Source organism: Hemiscyllium ocellatum, chromosome 13 (assembly GCF_020745735.1).
Source record: "Hemiscyllium ocellatum isolate sHemOce1 chromosome 13, sHemOce1.pat.X.cur, whole genome shotgun sequence".
Lineage (NCBI taxonomy): Eukaryota > Metazoa > Chordata > Chondrichthyes > Orectolobiformes > Hemiscylliidae > Hemiscyllium > Hemiscyllium ocellatum.
In genome coordinates, this window is record NC_083413.1 from 58354714 (window position 1) to 58372198 (window position 17485).

Genomic DNA, 17485 nt, shown 5'->3' on the forward strand with positions numbered 1-17485 from the left:
ATTCAACAAAAGTCCTGTCACTTCCGACTGTACCCTCTCCCTCTCAAATTGCAGATTGAAGCTTAATGTATTCTGGTCACTACTTCCCAATGGCTCGTTCACTTCGAGGTCTCTGACCAATTCTGGTTCGTTACACAATACCAGATCCAGAATTGCCTTCTCCCTGGTCGGCTCCAGCACCAGCTGCTCTCAGAATCCATCTCTGAGGCACTCCACAAAGTCTCTTTCTTGAAGTCCAATACCATCCTGATTCTCCCAGTCTACCTGCATGTTAAAATCCCCCATAACAACTGTAGCCTTATCCATTTCACATCCATATTGGTCAATCCCATAATGCACAAGGCCATCTTAGAAACTTACAAATACTTCTGAAGCTCACAGTATGTTTGTTATTTATGGTTGCTAAATTGGTTATGACACAATGCATTTTGTAGTTCTGACAAATTATAATATTTCCTTTATTGAATATTTAGTCCAGATTCTGTGGCAGGAATGATAAACTGGGTCACTGAGATATTCAAGACACGGGAACACAATGGAGGACCATCACCGTTTACAGAATGTCCACTGTTGTCCAGTAAGGTAAAAACTATTAGTATGACATTTCGTAGAATATCTTTGTTTGACCAACTTAATAATGACATTTTAGGAATTGGAAGCCACTTTCTCCCTATATTAAGTGCTTTTGTCAGTCATTTACACAAGTATATACGTGGAAAGCTGACCGCAAAGCCTGTAAGAAGAATTAATTACATTATCAGCATAGTGTGCTTTGTTTGACTGTGAAAAATCAATAATTTTTCATGTAGAATTATATTGTTATTCTCTTTGGAACATTCTGTTGGATTTTTACCTTCTTGTGATAGGATGACTTACAGTGACTTTAAACAATAAAATCTTTACTCTAACCTGTTCAAACACAGGCAAATTCTTCAAGAATAATTTACCTCAACAGTATGCAACATAGGTGCAAGAACTGTGAAACTTAATGAAAATTCCTTTTATAGACTCTATTTATTAACTGGGATATGTAAACACTCCACTGTCTGTTTCCTTTTTAGGTAGTACCTCTAGGTCAAGGATGATTTATTTTCACACCTGTGAATAAGTTTTGAGGTGACAAATAAGTGCGTATGCAGTCTGCTGACTCTTCCACAGACAAGGTAGATTTTGTGGTGTGGGAAAAGACCAGAGCATCCGGAGGAAACCCATGCAGACATGGGGAGAACATGCAAGCTCCAAACAGGCTGGAATTGAACCTGGGTCCCTGGCACTGTGAGGCAGCAATGCTGTACACTGAGCCACCGTGCATGCCTAAAACAGTCCGCAAATCTCTGAGAAAGCAGAGCAGGGAGATAGAGTGGTTGAGGAAACATTTCCATCAAAATACCTGGGATCTGTGAATGAATTAGCTCTCAAAAGCCCATTCCAGAGGAATGGCCCAATGAGTTAGGGACTTCTATGATGCACTCAGTTCGAATGTGCGGCATCATTCAGGCTGATTAATGAAGTAACTCTATGGAAGAATTCATTTGGATAAAATGGCCTTTTATCAAATTGGTCTCGCTGTTCAAATGCTTCTTGAGATGAAGAAAGATTGGCAAACAATACAACTTTGTTTGGGTGCAAATAGAGAAAGAACAAAAAGAGAAGCCTTAAATCCAAATAGTTATGCTTGGGAAAATCAAAACCCTAGAAAGAAAAGAAATAACTCTTGTTTTTTATTAACCAATGTATAGAGTATAAGAGCAGTCAGATTATGAAAGAACTGTGTAAAACACCAGTTAAACTACAACTAGAGTACTGTATTCTGGTTATCAAATTACAAAAAATATTTGATCAGTCTGAAATGCGATTCACAAGGATATTGCCTGGAAAGGAACATTTTAATTCTTAGGTAAGACTGGATTAGATGCTGGTTATTTTCTTCGGACAGAGGAATTTTTTTTTTTTTGCTTTTCTGCACATAATTGACAAGGGCCTAAATATAGTGGATAACATGACAAACGCAATCTTGAAAAGATGTCTTAGGACAGTAGCTTTAAATTTGTGGTAAATGAAAGGTATCATCTGACTTGTTCTGCAGTCTGCCTGTCATTAATTCTCAATGGTTTTGTGGCGAGAGACTCAAGACAGGTTTCGATTGCTTTAGGAAGAAGGACGTGTAAGGGGTATTTATGCTTGGAGACTATGTGGCCTGAACTTTCATTCACCTTGAGAGGTGTGCGCATTAGCAAGAACATTGAGAAAATAAGATGAAAGTGGAAAAATCATACAGTTAACGTGGAGAAAGAAATTTGAATTTTCCTTTTAGGTTTTAAATGGTGAGTTTAGAATCTCAGTAACTAATGGTGACTACCTTATTTCCAAGCATTTTCATCTCACTTCTGCCAGGTTTGTTTCTTTTTTGGGGGTAGGTGGTGTGCACAATCAGTCCAAGTATCTTGGGCACTTCTGGTCAGGGGCTTTTTGAGGGCAGTCCATTCATTGCTGAGGAAACTCACCTCTGCGGCTGATGTTTCTTGGATTGGGTCACTGAGGAAATTACGCTCAAAAAAGTGGCTTTGTGCATGGGAAATCATGTCTCACAAACTTGATTAAATTTTTTGAAGAAGTAACAAAGAAGATTGATGAGGGAAGAGCAGTAGATGTGATCTATATGGACTTCAGTAAGGCGTTCGACAAGGTTCCCCATGGGAGACTGATAGCAAGGTTCGATCTCATGGAATACAGGGAGAACTAGCCACTTGGATACAGAACTGGCTCAAAGGTAGAAGACATAGGGTGGTGGTGGAGGGTTGTTTTTCAGACTGGAGGCCTGTGACCAGTGGAGTGCCACAAGCATCGGTGCTGGGCCCTCCACTTTTTGTCATTTACATAAATGATTTGGATGCAAGTATAAGAGGTACAGTTAGTAAGTTTGCAGATGTCACCAAAACTGGAGGTGTAGTGGACAATGAAGAGGGTTACCTCACATTACAACAGGATCTGGACCAGATGGGTCAATGGGCTGAGAAGTGGCAGATGGAGTTTAATTCAGATAAATGTGAGGTGCTGCATTTTGGGAAAGCAAATCTTAGCAGGACTTATACACTTAATGGTAATGTCCTAGGGAGTGTTGCTGAACAGAGAGATTTTGGAGTGCAGGTTCATAGCTCCTTGAAAGTGGAGTCACAGGTAGGTAGGATAGTGAAGAAGGCGTTTGGTATGCTTTCCTTTATTGGTCAGAGTATTGAGTACAGGAGTTGGGAGGTCATGTTGTGGCTGTACAGGACATTGGTTAGGCCACTGTTGGAATATTGCGTGCAATTCTGGTCTCTTTCCTATCAGAAAGATGTTGTGAAACTTGAAAGGATTCAGAAAAGATTCACAAGGATGTTGCCAGGGTTGGAGGATTTGAGCTATAAGGAGAGGCTGAACAGGCTGGGGTTTGTTTTACCTGGAGCATTGGAGGCTGAGGGGTGACCTTATAGAGGTTTACAAAATTATGAAGGGCATGGATAGGATAAATATACAAAGTCTTTTCCCTGGGGTCGGGGAGTCCAGAACTAGAAGGCATAGCTTTAAGGTGAGAGGGGAATGATATAAAAGAGACCTAAGCGTTCAACTTTTTCATGCAGAGGGTGGTACGTGTATGGAATGAGCTGCCAGAGGAAGTGGTGGAGGCTGGTACAATTGCAACTTTTAAGAGGCATTTGGATGGGTATATGAATAGGAAGGGTTTGAAGGGATTTGAGCCGGGTGCTAGCAGGTGGGACTAGATTGGGTTGGGATATCTGGTCGGCATGGACAGGTTGGACTGATGGGTCTGTTTCCATGCTATACATCTCTATGACTCTAAGTGGGCAGTTCAAGAAAAAAAAAATGGGAACTCGGAGTTGAGAAGGGAACAGGAGGCTGCAATTGGATGTCTTTCTCAACTGATTATTGTTCTACTCTCAAGGTGAGATGAGGGTATGGTCAACAAGGGCAAGGCACTTTAAAAATTCATGAGTTCAGGGGGTGAATTGGGTCATTAAGCAGTTATAAAAGGGTGGGGATGGGGAGTTCTCAGGTGTAATGTTCTCAGGAACAGAAGTCCAAAAGGTAACATGAATGATTGGTTTGCGAGAGGTGTGGGGAGTGACCATTCTGCATCACAAGCTGAGGGTGCATGCCCCTCACAAGGACGTAAAGTTGAAACATTGCTACTTCGCTTGAAAGGGAATTATGCAGTAAGCAAATAAAATGGTTACTACCACATTCAGAGTAAATCACTGTTTTTCTCTATGGGAACAAAGCAATATTGTTTGAATATGTGTTCCTGCTAGGGGCAATTGCATGAAACATACATCCACTGAGTTGTCCATCAATAAAATTTAAAATTAAAAGAACTTAAACATGGAATTAGAAGGGCAAACAGGGTCATGAAAAATCATTAACAAATAGGATTAAGGAGAATCCCAAGACTTTTGCAACATTTTCACACAGAGGATGGTGAAAAATGGTGAAAAGTGCCTGGAATACATTGCTAGCAGAGGTAGTGGAACAGACATACTTGCAGCATTTAAGCAACACCAGGATGAATACATGAATAGGAAGGGAATAGAGAGATACAGATCCTGTAATTGAAGACAGTTTTAGTACGGAAGGACAAAATGTGTCAACATGGGCTTGGAGGGCCAAAGGACCTGTTCCTGTGCTATATTGTTCTTTGTTCTTTGCACCTATGGTCTCAAGCAACTGTGACTACCAGATAGTATGCTCTAATTGCATATTAGACAAGCAGAGCCTCACTGAGTTTTCCTTTCCTGAATCAGCTTTCATACCTGCTGCTGGAAAACAATCCTTTGGATTTGTGTCAACTACAGGTGAGCAAGGACATGGTCTATAACTATCCAGGGTAGCTTTTTTTTGGGGAGAGGTTGCTTTGGATCAATATCAAAATTTCATTCCCCAGTATAGCAATAGCACTTTAGTTCTCTGACATCCATCTGAATAAGTTTGCATTCCTTAGAGCTCCTTATTGAGACACAACATTGGCCTCACTACGAAGCAGTCATGGTACATTGTGTCAGGGCACAACGTGACATGATTAATTTGAGGGCTCAGGAATAATGTTAGTGAAATGGTGAGCTCTGTCTGCCAGTCCCCTCAGATGATTGGCTCATACATCCGATGTAGACATCATGATTGGTGGATTCTTTGTGGCCTTGGTGCACATGTGAAGAAAGTAAAGGAGAGAGGGATTATAACTTCTTTAACAAGTCCAGCTAGAATAGCCATCTCCAGAAGCTACAATACCATCTGTAGAAGGACTAGCAGCAGGTGAAAGTCCCGCAAGGAGGTAGAGGAGATTGATCAGACACTGCAGCTATAAATTTTGGGACCGTAGTGTAAATGTATGTAGGATGGCCTGGGCCATCATCACTGAACTATGTCATCTCCTCGAGTAGGAATGTTGGTCAGAAGGAATGGCTGGCCATCCCATCCCAATGGGATTACAACTACCCTAAAGTTTTATGCCAGCAGCTTGTTTCAGGGAATAATGGGAAACCTATGGGGCATCTCCCCAATCTTTGATCCATAAATGCATCTAGGATTGATGCCGTTTTCACCAGATTGCATCAGTATATATTTCCCCAGTAACGAGAAGAGTCACAGTTGAGCAGTGAAATTGTCTGGCATTTCAGGCTTCCCCAGATACAGGGTGCATAGATCACACCACTGTTGCTTTGAGAGTGCTCTATCACCAAACTGCACAGTTTGTCAACAGAAAAAGTTGCCACTCCATCAAAGTTCAACTTGTCTGTGACCATCTTTGTCAAACTTTGGAGGTATACAACAGATATCCTGGAAGCAGCCATGAAGCACACTTACTGGAGAACTCACAAGTTGCTGTCTCCTTGTAAGGTCCTTGGGCCATACAGTCAATGTTGTGCAGGGAGACCTTTCATTACAGGAAGTAGATTAAGAGCAACCATGAGGCATCTCCTTTTCACCATTCTTTCATTGGTTAGCCTTCACGTTTTCAGGGTTTGCTCAGCCTGTTACATCACCCTGAAATGCCTGTGGATCTTGTACAATAGTGTTAAACTGTAGAAAATAGTGCTTTCTGCAGTTTCTCTGCACAGACTAAGGTCTTATGAGGAACAGTGGTGATGTGTACACCTCCCAGCCTTCAATGACAATGTGCTTTCTTCAAAAGCTTTTAGCCAAATTGAGCTTTCCCTCCAGATTGTCACCCTTGCCACTGTATGTCGCAGTACGTTTTTCTGCATTCCTTTTCCTCCCATTACATCGAAGTGTAGTCTTGACTTCCGTAGCAGGCAGTTGGCCCTGTTGACCTAGAAGACTTGACAGGGTATTCTGGAACCTTTGGGGCTGACAGTGTGCTGCTCTGATGTAGGGCCACCCTCCTCGGCCTGGACTTCGGGAGGCTGTGCTATCACAGGTGGGGTGGGTAGTGGGGGTTGGGGTGGAGTGTGGGAGGCAATCCCCTGTGGAATGTCTTTAGAGGAACTGACTGGTATCCCGGTATGTGGCTCTTCCTTCATTTGGCACTACCCTGTCTCTCTGGCAGGTAGGGGCATCTAGAATGAGATTAAGATCCCTCATCTACCTTTGGCCTTGCTATTGGTATTGTGTTAAAACGTGTGGTGCTGGAAAAATACAGCAGTCAGGCAGCATCCGAGCAGTAGGAGAGCTGCAAAACATCTAATCTCCTGCTCCTCAGATGCTGCCTAACCAGCTATATTTTCCAACACCACACTTTATGACTCTGATTTCCAGCATCTGCAGTCCTCACTTTCCCCATTGGTATTAAGTGCCAACGGCAATAGCATTGGAATAGAAGTTAGTCAACACATTTGTCAGACACTGAGTACGCTGGCCTGGGTCTCCATGGAGACAGCCAGCACCTTCTCCAAAGGTCCAGCAGAGTGCTGATAACGTTAGCCTCCTCCATCCTTTGTTGTTGTTCGCTGACTGCCTCTGACAAGCCTGCCAGCTGTTTCTATGCCTGTCTGTGCAAGTCACTGGGATGGTCTTCTGCTTGGGTCAAACAGTGCCTGATCTCCAACTGTCCCCTTGATTGTCACAGACCTTCTTTGTCTAGTTGCAGAGACATATCAGTGGCGTGCTCTCCAGATTGTAACTTCTGACTTAAATCTAGCTAGAACCTTATTCCAAGGGTGCTCTAAGCTGGTGAAGGGTGCAGCTTAATGCCTTGCTGGATGCATTATCTGAGGGTTGAGTGGCTTCCTCCGCACAAGTGCAGGCATAGCTGAGAATTTCTGGTGCTGGCCTCTTCTTGGTATAGGTTAACTGAGTGCTACCCATACCCTCAAGTGAAGAAATTAACTGTGTGAGAAAGGGATAAACGCTTAATAAATTAATGAGTTAATGTTGGTGGTATTGGATGAGAGCAGTGCATTACAATACAATGAACCATGCTGCATTGTTTGACCATGTGAGCACTCACTCTTCTCTGGCCAATTCTATCATCTTCTCCTCAAATGGGGTTTCAGGACAGCATCTGGAGTAGGCCCTCAGGTTGCTGTCTCAATCCAGGCTGACTGACTCTCATGGCTTGGCTTCCTTGCCAGTCAGCATTTCCAACTTCCTATCCACCAGCATCTCAAAATCCTTGTTTCCGAAATAGGGACCATTTCCTTACAGAATCTCTACAGTGTGGAAACAGGACATTTGGCCCAACAAGTCCACACTGACCTTTCTAACAATATCAAACCCAGATCCATTCCCCTACCCTATTTACATTTCCCCTGACTAGTGCACCCAACTTATACATCCCTGAACACTATGGCAATTTAGTATGGCCAGTTCACCTAACCAGCACATCTTGGGACTGTGGGAGGAAACCAGAGCATCCAGAGGAAACCCATGCAGACACGGGGAGAATGTGCAAACTCCTCACAGGCAGTCACCCAAGGCTGGAATTGAACTTGGGTCCCTAGTCGTGTGAGGCAGCAGTGCTAATCATTGAGCTACTGTGCCAACTCAGGAATTTCCCTATTTCTTCAGGCACAACACTGGACCACCATTTATGAGGGACACTACCTGATGTGCAGCATTTGAAATACTGTTTATTGACTGCCATTTGCTTAGCAAATAGAATACTTAGCTCAACAGAAACTCAAAGTTTGGGAGAAGATTTGTAGCTCGGGTGCTTGTTGTTGTGGTTCTGTTCGCCAAGCTGGGAATTTGTGTTGCAGACGTTTCATCCCCTGTCTAGGTGACATCCTCAGTGCTTGGGAGCCTCCTGTGAAGCGCTTCTGTGATGTTTCCTCCAGCATTTATAGTGGTTTGTCTCTGCCGCTTCCAGTTGTCAATCCCAGCTGTCCACTGCAGTGGCTGGTATATTGGGACCAGGTTGATGTGCTTATTGATTGAATCTGTGGATGAGTGCCATGCCTCTAGTAGTGTACAAAATGTAATGTACAAAACCAATGTAGTGTACAAAATCCCATGCAAGGACTGCACAAAATACTACATAGGACAAACAGGAAGACAGCTAACTGTCCGCATCCATGAACACCAATTAGCCACGAAATGACATGACCTTAGTAGCCACACACTCAGATGACAAGCAACATGAGGTCGATTGGGACAACACTACTATTACAGGACAAGCCAAACAGAGAACAGCCAGGGAATTCCCAGAGGCATGGCACTCATCCACAGATTCAATCAAAGAGCACATCGACCTGGAACCAATATATTGGCCACTGCAGCGGACAACTGGAACTGACAACCGGAAGCGGCAGATACAAATCACTATAAATGCCGGAGGAAACATCACAGAAGCACTTCACAGGAGGCTACCAAGCACTGAGGATGTCACCTAGACAGGGGACGAAACGTCTGCAACACAAATTCTCAGCTCGGCAAACAGAACCACCCTAACAGAAACTGTTTTTGAGTTTACATCAAGTAGACTCAAGGAGTTTTCTGGATATCAGGTTGTGACTAGTTTTCCATTCTTTTCTCAGATGAAAGAAAGTGGGTTAGGTTGAAGAAGAATTTTCATGGCGGCTCAGTGGTTAGCACTGCTGCTTCACAGTGTCAGGGATTCAGGTTCGGTTCCACCCTTGGATGACTGTCTGTGTGGAGTTTGCACATTCTCTGTGTCTGCATGGGTTTCCTCTGGGTGCACCAATTTCCTCCCACAGTCCCAAGATGTGCAGGTTTGGTGAATTGGCCATGCTAAATTGCCCGTAGTGTTCAGGGATGTGAAGGTTAGGTTGATTACCATGTAGAATGCAGGGTTACGGGGATAAGATTGGCAGTGGGTTTGGGTGGGATGGTCTTTGGTGCAGACTTAATGGCTTGCTTCCACACTGTATGGATTCTATAAATAATCAGAACCAGCGTTTACTGCTGGTGGCTGATTTGAGAAACCCTCTAAAATCAGAAGACTCGTGGATGTTGGTCCTCAGTGAATTGGAACATAGGATATCACTACTAGATAGCAGCAATATGAATTAATTTGCTGAAGAGACTAATTCCATGGGGAGTGCAATGGATGATGGGAATACAGGAGAATGTCATTTCCTGGAGTTTAAAGAATAAGTTGCATACAAAATAAATATAGCATTTAGTGAGCAGTGTTTTTATTCATTTGTCACAGGAAAAGTCTAAAAAGTGAAGTCTTTAGGCTACAAGACAGAACAGCAAGAGCAGGCCGCCCACATCATTGTGTCTGATCTGATAACCCTGAACTCCAACTTTTTGTGATCTCCCCACAAACCTTGATTCCCTTACTGATTAAAAGTGTGTTTATCTCAGCATTGAATATCCTTAATAACCCAGCCTCTACATTCTTCTGCGGATTCCACAGATTCATTACAAGAAAATAAATTCCTCATCTCTGGCTTAAATGGGTGACCCTGATTCTGAAATTATGCCCTCTAGTATTAGATTAGTTCAGAAGGAGAAACAACGTCTTTGAATTACCCTCAAGCTTCCTGCAACCCACAACCTCTGCCACCCAGAAGGACATTAAATGGGAGCACCGCTACCTACAAGTTCCCCTCCGCTGATCACATCACCCAGACTTGGAACCATCTTACTAATCCTTTACTATTGTTGGGACCAAATCCTGGAAATCCCTTCTATACAGCACTCTGGATACATCTATCTCCCAGTGACTGACTGCAGCAGTTCAAACTTGATATAACTTTGACTAGGAATGAGCAATAAATACTGGCCAATCCAATGATATCACATTCCCCAAATGGAATAAGACAAATCAATAAATTTATAAAAAATGAGAAAAGGAGTTAGTGTTCAATTTTTTTGAGAAAATTCAAGCTTCATTGTTCTCTCACACGTAATAACAGGAGCTTGCAAGCATTAACCACATCACCACAGCTGCCAATGAGTCAAAGTACAGAACAAAAGCTTAGTATGACATGTCAAAATAACTTGTTAATTTACTAAATATATAGTAAAGCCTAAAGTGAGTTGGTGGGTGGCACAGCTCATTGATATTCAGAAAGCTGGTGTACTGAGTATTTTTCTTTTTTGATAATTCTGTATCTTTTGTGCTTGTCAAGTTGGAGGATATTTGCACTGGGGAATCAAACACTTTCTGTCACAGGCATAAAAAAGTACAGACTAACAAATTTAATCCCTCTCTCCTACTGGTACTGTCAGATCAGTTTTACTACCAGTTATATCCTGTCATCTACACATTTCAAAATTGTGTCCTGTGTTCCCAGATCCACGTCATTCATATATAGCAAAAACAGTATTGTTCCTTGTACTGATCCTGAGGATCACCACTAACTATGTCATTCTCCTCCATATCATAATGTGTCATTCTTTCAGCTAATAACTAGAAGTTCGATTTTCTTTTGTTATTGGTCCCAACAGAAATTGTCACAATAGGAGAGACCTATTTCCTTCAGCAGAAACCTTAATAACTTGAGTAAGGGGAACATAGATTTAAAGTAATTGACAGAAGGACTAGAGGGAAATTGAGATGTTTATCCACCCAAAGGGTGCTGGTGTTCTGGAACTCACTGCCTGATAGAGGCAAAACCCTTTTGACTAAACAAAAATGTGTAAATGCATTTTGAAATCCCATGACTTATAATACTACAGACCAAGACATGAAATTGAAATTCATCTGGTGAACGCTTTTATGTTTGTCAATACTGACTTACTGTCTTCCTTCCGTGCCATATATTTTCAATGTTTCTATATTTACAAGGGCCAATGATGGTAACGATGCAGCCATCCATGAAACTAGTGAAAGCTCCTTCCTTGGCATCATCACTTCCTCTGCATCACCTATGGGTTTTGCTTGATCAGCTATATTTCCAGGAGCTAACTGCTTCCCAGTGAAGTGTATAGTTTTACCAGAATGTGTAAATGCTGGTAAGGGCACAAGATACTGTATTCTATTATGCTGCTGTATTGAAACCAGTGACAGTGTGAATGGATTAACCCTTTGTGACTTAGGATTCAACAATGGAATAAATACTTAGATCTTGATGTCAAAGGCTCCTTTAAATATAATTTGCATTGCAAGGCACTGGAATAGAAATTCATCATGGGCACTATTAAGATCAAATGATAGCTGAGTTGGCAGATTACTTACTTACAGTGTGGAAACAAGCCCTTCAGCCCAGCAAGTCCACGCTAACCCTCCGAAGAGCAACCCACCCAGACCCATTCCCCTATATTTACCCCTTCACCTAACACTACGGACAATTCACCTAACCTGCACACCTTTGGACTGTGGGAGGAAACTGGAGCATCCGGAGGAAACCCACGCAGACACGGGGAGAATGCGCAAACTCCACACAGTCAGTCGCCTGAGGCGGGAATTTAACCCGGCTAACCACTGTGCCACCGTGCCGCCCCATATTGCCCAGGTAATGATGATACAAGTTAGTACAGGACAAACAAATGACCAACTGCCCTGTATTTGATGACTGAAAAATGTCAGACCAAATGAAACAGATAGTAGGTCATCAGATATGCCAATGAGGCACCTAAAGCCTGTTCTAAAATGCTGATTGTACCTCAGGTCTTCAGCAGTCACAGTACTTTGATTTTATTTTAGCTTTAGTGTTCTCAGTTACTGAAGTGTCTTTGATTGTAATATACATGTACATACCAACATCTGTAATAAATGCCTGTTGAATCTTTCAGTATCATGTTACTTAAGTCTAGTTCTTAGTTTACAGGAGCTAACATAAGTATAGCCTCATCAGGGATAAAAACCCTGATAAGTTAAAAACTGATAATACAAATACAAATCACTGTAATAGATTATCACACAGAGACAGACATATGTCCACCTTGAAACAAATCCCATCTGGCAGCCACTGGCATTATATTATGCAGCTAGGTTGCATTCAGAGTAATATGCTATCTGAAGCCCTTTTAAGAGGTCAGTCTACAGGATTTCACTTTTCAGTTCTGGCGTGGCACGGTGGCTCAGTGGTTAGCCCTGCTGCCTCATAGTACCAGGGCCCCAGGTTTGATTCCAGCCTTGTGTGACTCTCTGTGTGGAATGTGTATATTCTCCCTGTGTCTGTGTGGGTTTCCTCCCACAATCCAAAAGATTTGTAGATGAGGTAGATTGGCCATGCTAAATTGTTCAGGGATATCTGGTTAGATGCAATAATCGGGCGTAAATTTATGATAATTGAGGATGGGAATGAGCCTGAATGGGTTACTCTTAGGAGGGTCGGTGTTGACTTATTGGACTGAAGGACCTGTTTCCACACTGTAGGGATTCTATTTCTAATAAAAATTGTGAGATAAATATAAACATCAAAAAGAAGTATGACTGAGAAATTGGCATATTTTGCATTAAATATATAACAGATTGAAATAGAATGTAGTTGGTTTGCATGCTTCTGCTGTCTACCTGGTATCTTTTTAGTTTTATTTAGGGCCTAATTTTCTTCAAACTACCTCCCACATTTTGTGAGCATTGTTTTCAGTACTGATTCTAGTGATGACTTCCTCCTTTCCAAATGATATAGCTGTCTGTTGCACGTGATATGTTCTTGTATGAGCCTTACAGTAGGCAAGTCACCAGTAATAAACAAGAGGTTTGGGTGCTAGGCTTTTCCATTACTTACTCATATTCTGTCTTTCTTCCCCATTTGTTCTCTGTCTACTTATTTTACTATCCTCTGTTCTTTGTTCCATAAGAGGTAGACAAGCAGGAGGCTGGAAGAACATAGCAAGTCAAGCAGCATCAGGAGGTGGAGAAGTCGACATTTCAGACGTAACCCTTCTTCAGGACTTTGTTCTGTAAAGCCTTTGGAAAGGCTGTCATATTTTTCTATGTTCCCTGCAATCAGACCTCATATGAATATTAATTGAAATTTGATTGCAGAAAACAGAAAGGAGATAGAGGGCTTGGTGTCATGGTGCATTGATAAGAAACTTTCTGTCAATGTCAACATAACTAAAGAACTGATCGTTGAGTTCAGGAAGAAAGGAGGAGGACACATCCCTATCTACATCAACGGAGCTAAGGTGGAGAGAGATGAAAATGTCAAGTTCCTAGGAATGACAATAACTGACACCTGTCTTGGACTTCCCATCTAGATGCAATGGTCAAGGAGGCAGAACAACGACTTTTCTTCCTCAGGCGGCTTAGGAAATTCAGCATGTCTGTAAGAACCCTCACCAACTTTTACTCATGCACCAGGAAAAGCATTCTATCCAGGTGCATAATGGCCTAGACCGGCAACTGTTCTGCCAGGACATAAGGAACTACAGAAGGTTGTACACACAGCCCAGACAATCAAGCAAGCCAACGTCCCATCCATGGACTCCATTTATATTTCTCATTGCCGGGGATAGGTTGCCAAAATCATCAAAGACCCCTTCCATCTCCGTAACGCTCTCCTACAACCTCTTCTGTCAAGCAGAAGATACAGAAGCTTGAACACACGCACCAACAGGTTCAAGAACAGCTTCTTCCCTGCTGTTATTAGACTGCTGAAACTACTCTAACTTCAAATAATGTTGATGTTGCTAAGGTTGATCTTGCTTTGCATACTCCCTGTGCAGTTGTCACCTGTATGTCTCAGTCTGTTTATGCGCCCTATGTTCTGTAGCCTTGTCTGTTGCGATAGGTAGCTCAGTGGTTAGCACTGCTGCCTCACAGCACCAGGGACCTAGGTTTGATCCCAGTCTCGGGCGACTGTCTGTGTGGTGTTTGCACATTCTTTCCGTGTCTGTGTGGGTTTCCTTTGGGTGCTCCGGTTTCTTCCCACAGTCCAAAGATGTGCAGGTCAGGTGAATTGGCCTTGCTCAAATTGCCCATAGTGTTAGGTGCATTAGTCAGAGGGAAATGGGTCTGGGTGAGTTACTCTTCAGAGGGTTGGTGTGGACTGGTTGGGCCAAAGGGCCTGTTTCTACACTGTAGGGAATCTAATCTACTTTGCCTGTACTGCTCGCAAAACAAGGTTTTTCACTGTACTTAGGTACCTGTTATTGCAATAAATCAAACCTGACCAATTTTAACTTGTGCAAACGTGATACTCACAACTTTTGTTTAACTCCTATCCAGTTTGTTTAAAGAGAATATGTGGTGAGTCATATTGACCAACTATAAAAAAAATTGGTTGAAAATGAATATAATTGGCTGCTCCAAATATGTGACTGTACATTGTTTTCTGAGTTTTTAAAATGCTTATCAATAATGTTTAAACAAAAGTGATTTATGCATGTAGGTTTTCTCCAAAATGTATGGAGAAGAACTACATATAATCAAACTGAATGAACTGAAAGCATAATGTTTTCAGTTTTAATAGAAGCATTGCCGTGTGAGGAGCAGCACAATACATAATTATGTATTTTAATTCATATACAAGAAATCAAAATAACTTGAAACCTGGAAAAAGGATTTGCCAATTAAAATATTTACTTATAACCTGACTTTAAAAATGTTCACCCATTAAGTAATTTAATTTTCTCCTCTTTGAATATGCTCAATATAAATATTTTAGCAATTTAGTCCATCATGCACGCTTTCTAATGCCTGTTGATTCCTAAGAAATTGTTGCGTTTAATAGATACAATTTTGTTACGAATTCTATTATAACTTGATCTCTGCAATTTCACTTTGGCAAACACATTTGATCAATGTTTATTTGAAAAGTTTTTAAATATTGATAATGTCTCAGAAACAGCCATTTCTTGACCAGCTACCTTTAAAAAAACACATATCTTCCTGGAACTAAGCAAATCTTAAATGTAGAAATACTTAAAAGTACACCATCAGGTGGTTTACATCCATATTAAGTTCACTGGTTCTGAGACAGATTGTTGAAATATGACTTGTTTGCTTCATACTTTGAGGATGATGGGCCACCATGAAGTTGATAGTGGGCTGTGGATTTACCAATGTCTGAGGCTTTTATTCAATAAGAGTTTCAATGATTTTCACACTACTAATTTTCAATACGATAATCTTGCATTAAAAATTGCACTTTGAAGCAATTTTAGATCAAAATGCATGCTGTTCAAAAGCTGGGACCCAATCTCAGTATTGTAAACTGAAATTACAACAGCCTAATCTCAAAACTATTGTATTCCATTGTCTTGTTTGGGAAATCTAAAGATGAATGCTTGCACTCAGAAGTTTTATCACAAAAATTTTGCATCTTGGAACACATTTCACAAAAAGGCACACCACTTTCAGATAAATGATTAAAGTTAATGCTATTGTGTGTGTTTCAGTGCTAGGTATATTGAATCTTGATATGCCAATTATAGATTGTTAATTTAAAATATCCGCCATTCAGTAAGATCATGGCTCAACTTGTGCTATACCTTCATATCCCTGCCTTGTTCACATTATGAGACATGAGAAAGGGAGAGATCATGTTTAACGTGGAGACTCCATGAGTGTGATGTGGGAGATAATGGTGAAGAGTGTGAAATTGTGATAAGGGGAGAGATTGCCCTCCAGTGTCATGTGGGCAGAAAGGGGGGAGGTATTAGAATCATGGAAGGACTCGTTGCTGGATGGAGGGAAGATTAGAACTGGGATAGAGTGGGAGGAGAGTTGAGTGGAGATCAGAGATCATAGATGAATGGGAGATAATGGTCATGGGAAGAAGAGATTGAGAGAAATTAAGGGGAGATTCTAAAAGTAGGTGGAATTTGTTGAAATTGGAGATCGCAAGAAATGCATGGTCGGAGATTACAGGATGGGACATGATCAATCACTTGTGGGCAGGAAAGCTGGTTGCACTTTTAAGCCGAGAAAATACATTGCCCTGGTATGCAAGCGGTGCTTAAATACTGTTACCTCCTTGTATCTATTGGTTATTCTAAGGCCAAGATGAGTAAAAGATAAAAGAAGTAAGTACACAGCATCCTGATAAAAGAGTTTCACAACCTGATCTATGATAGGGCTTCTGGCTGCTGATATTTCTCCATTAAAACTGGAAGTGGGAAGATTGGAAGCCTTGATTTTTTTTTTGTTTTCGGCTTTATCTACTCATCTGCGCTCAATGTAACCAGTTTTGTGGCTTAAAATTACCCCAATATTTTGAAATTATATGTTTGTAAATCCAATTCACATATTTATTGTTGCTTATCAATACGAAGATATATTAAGATTCTGCAGTAATTTTTCAAAGTTGTTGAAAAAATATTTAAGTACTGCTTTTGTATATACTTATTTATTAATTGGGGATTAGCAAGTTGAAGGGATGATACTCAAGACTTTATTAGTGCCCTCAGACAATACTCACTATTGGTGACTAATGAGAAATTACATATTATTTATCTATCTCTTTATTTGATACATTTAAATTGCAAAATATAATTATTTTGCTTTCCAAGGAGTACTTGTCATGTAATTAGAGAGATTTAGTGTGTTAGTACTTTATTTATGCAAACACCCTGTGCTTACACACATTATTTTCTGAGATAGAAAAGCTCACCTTATAAAAGTCAAATTCTATCTCTGTTTAAATTTGAAGCATGGGGTTCTAAACCTAAGGAAAACATTATTATTAAATGAAATATGATCCCATCTAAGATACCTTCACATGGCATTTGCACAATGGCTTGCTGATTTCGCCTGAGTAATTAACCATCCAATTTTGTTCACGCAGATTTGGTAAGTTTAGACAAAGATTAGAGAGAAGCACCCTTTTATACTTCAGCATTTATTGAAGCAAATATAAATGTTTTTGGTGCAGTCTGTGGGCAAATCCAGTGGGACAAGGCATCACAGCTGTTAGTCTGATGTAATCCATCAGTAGGTGGAGCAATCTGTTCCATCAATTAAAGAACAAGCAATTCAACTGATTTGCTATTGACAGCCTAATAGACATAATGGGCTTCGCTGGCCAGACTCAGTATAACATCAGGAAACAATGACATTACATAATTTTAAAATAGGGGTTTATTACAATATTATGATTACTGTTGCAAATAAATATAAGCATGCAGAAAATGAAGGATAAATGAAGGGTGCCTATCATCAAAC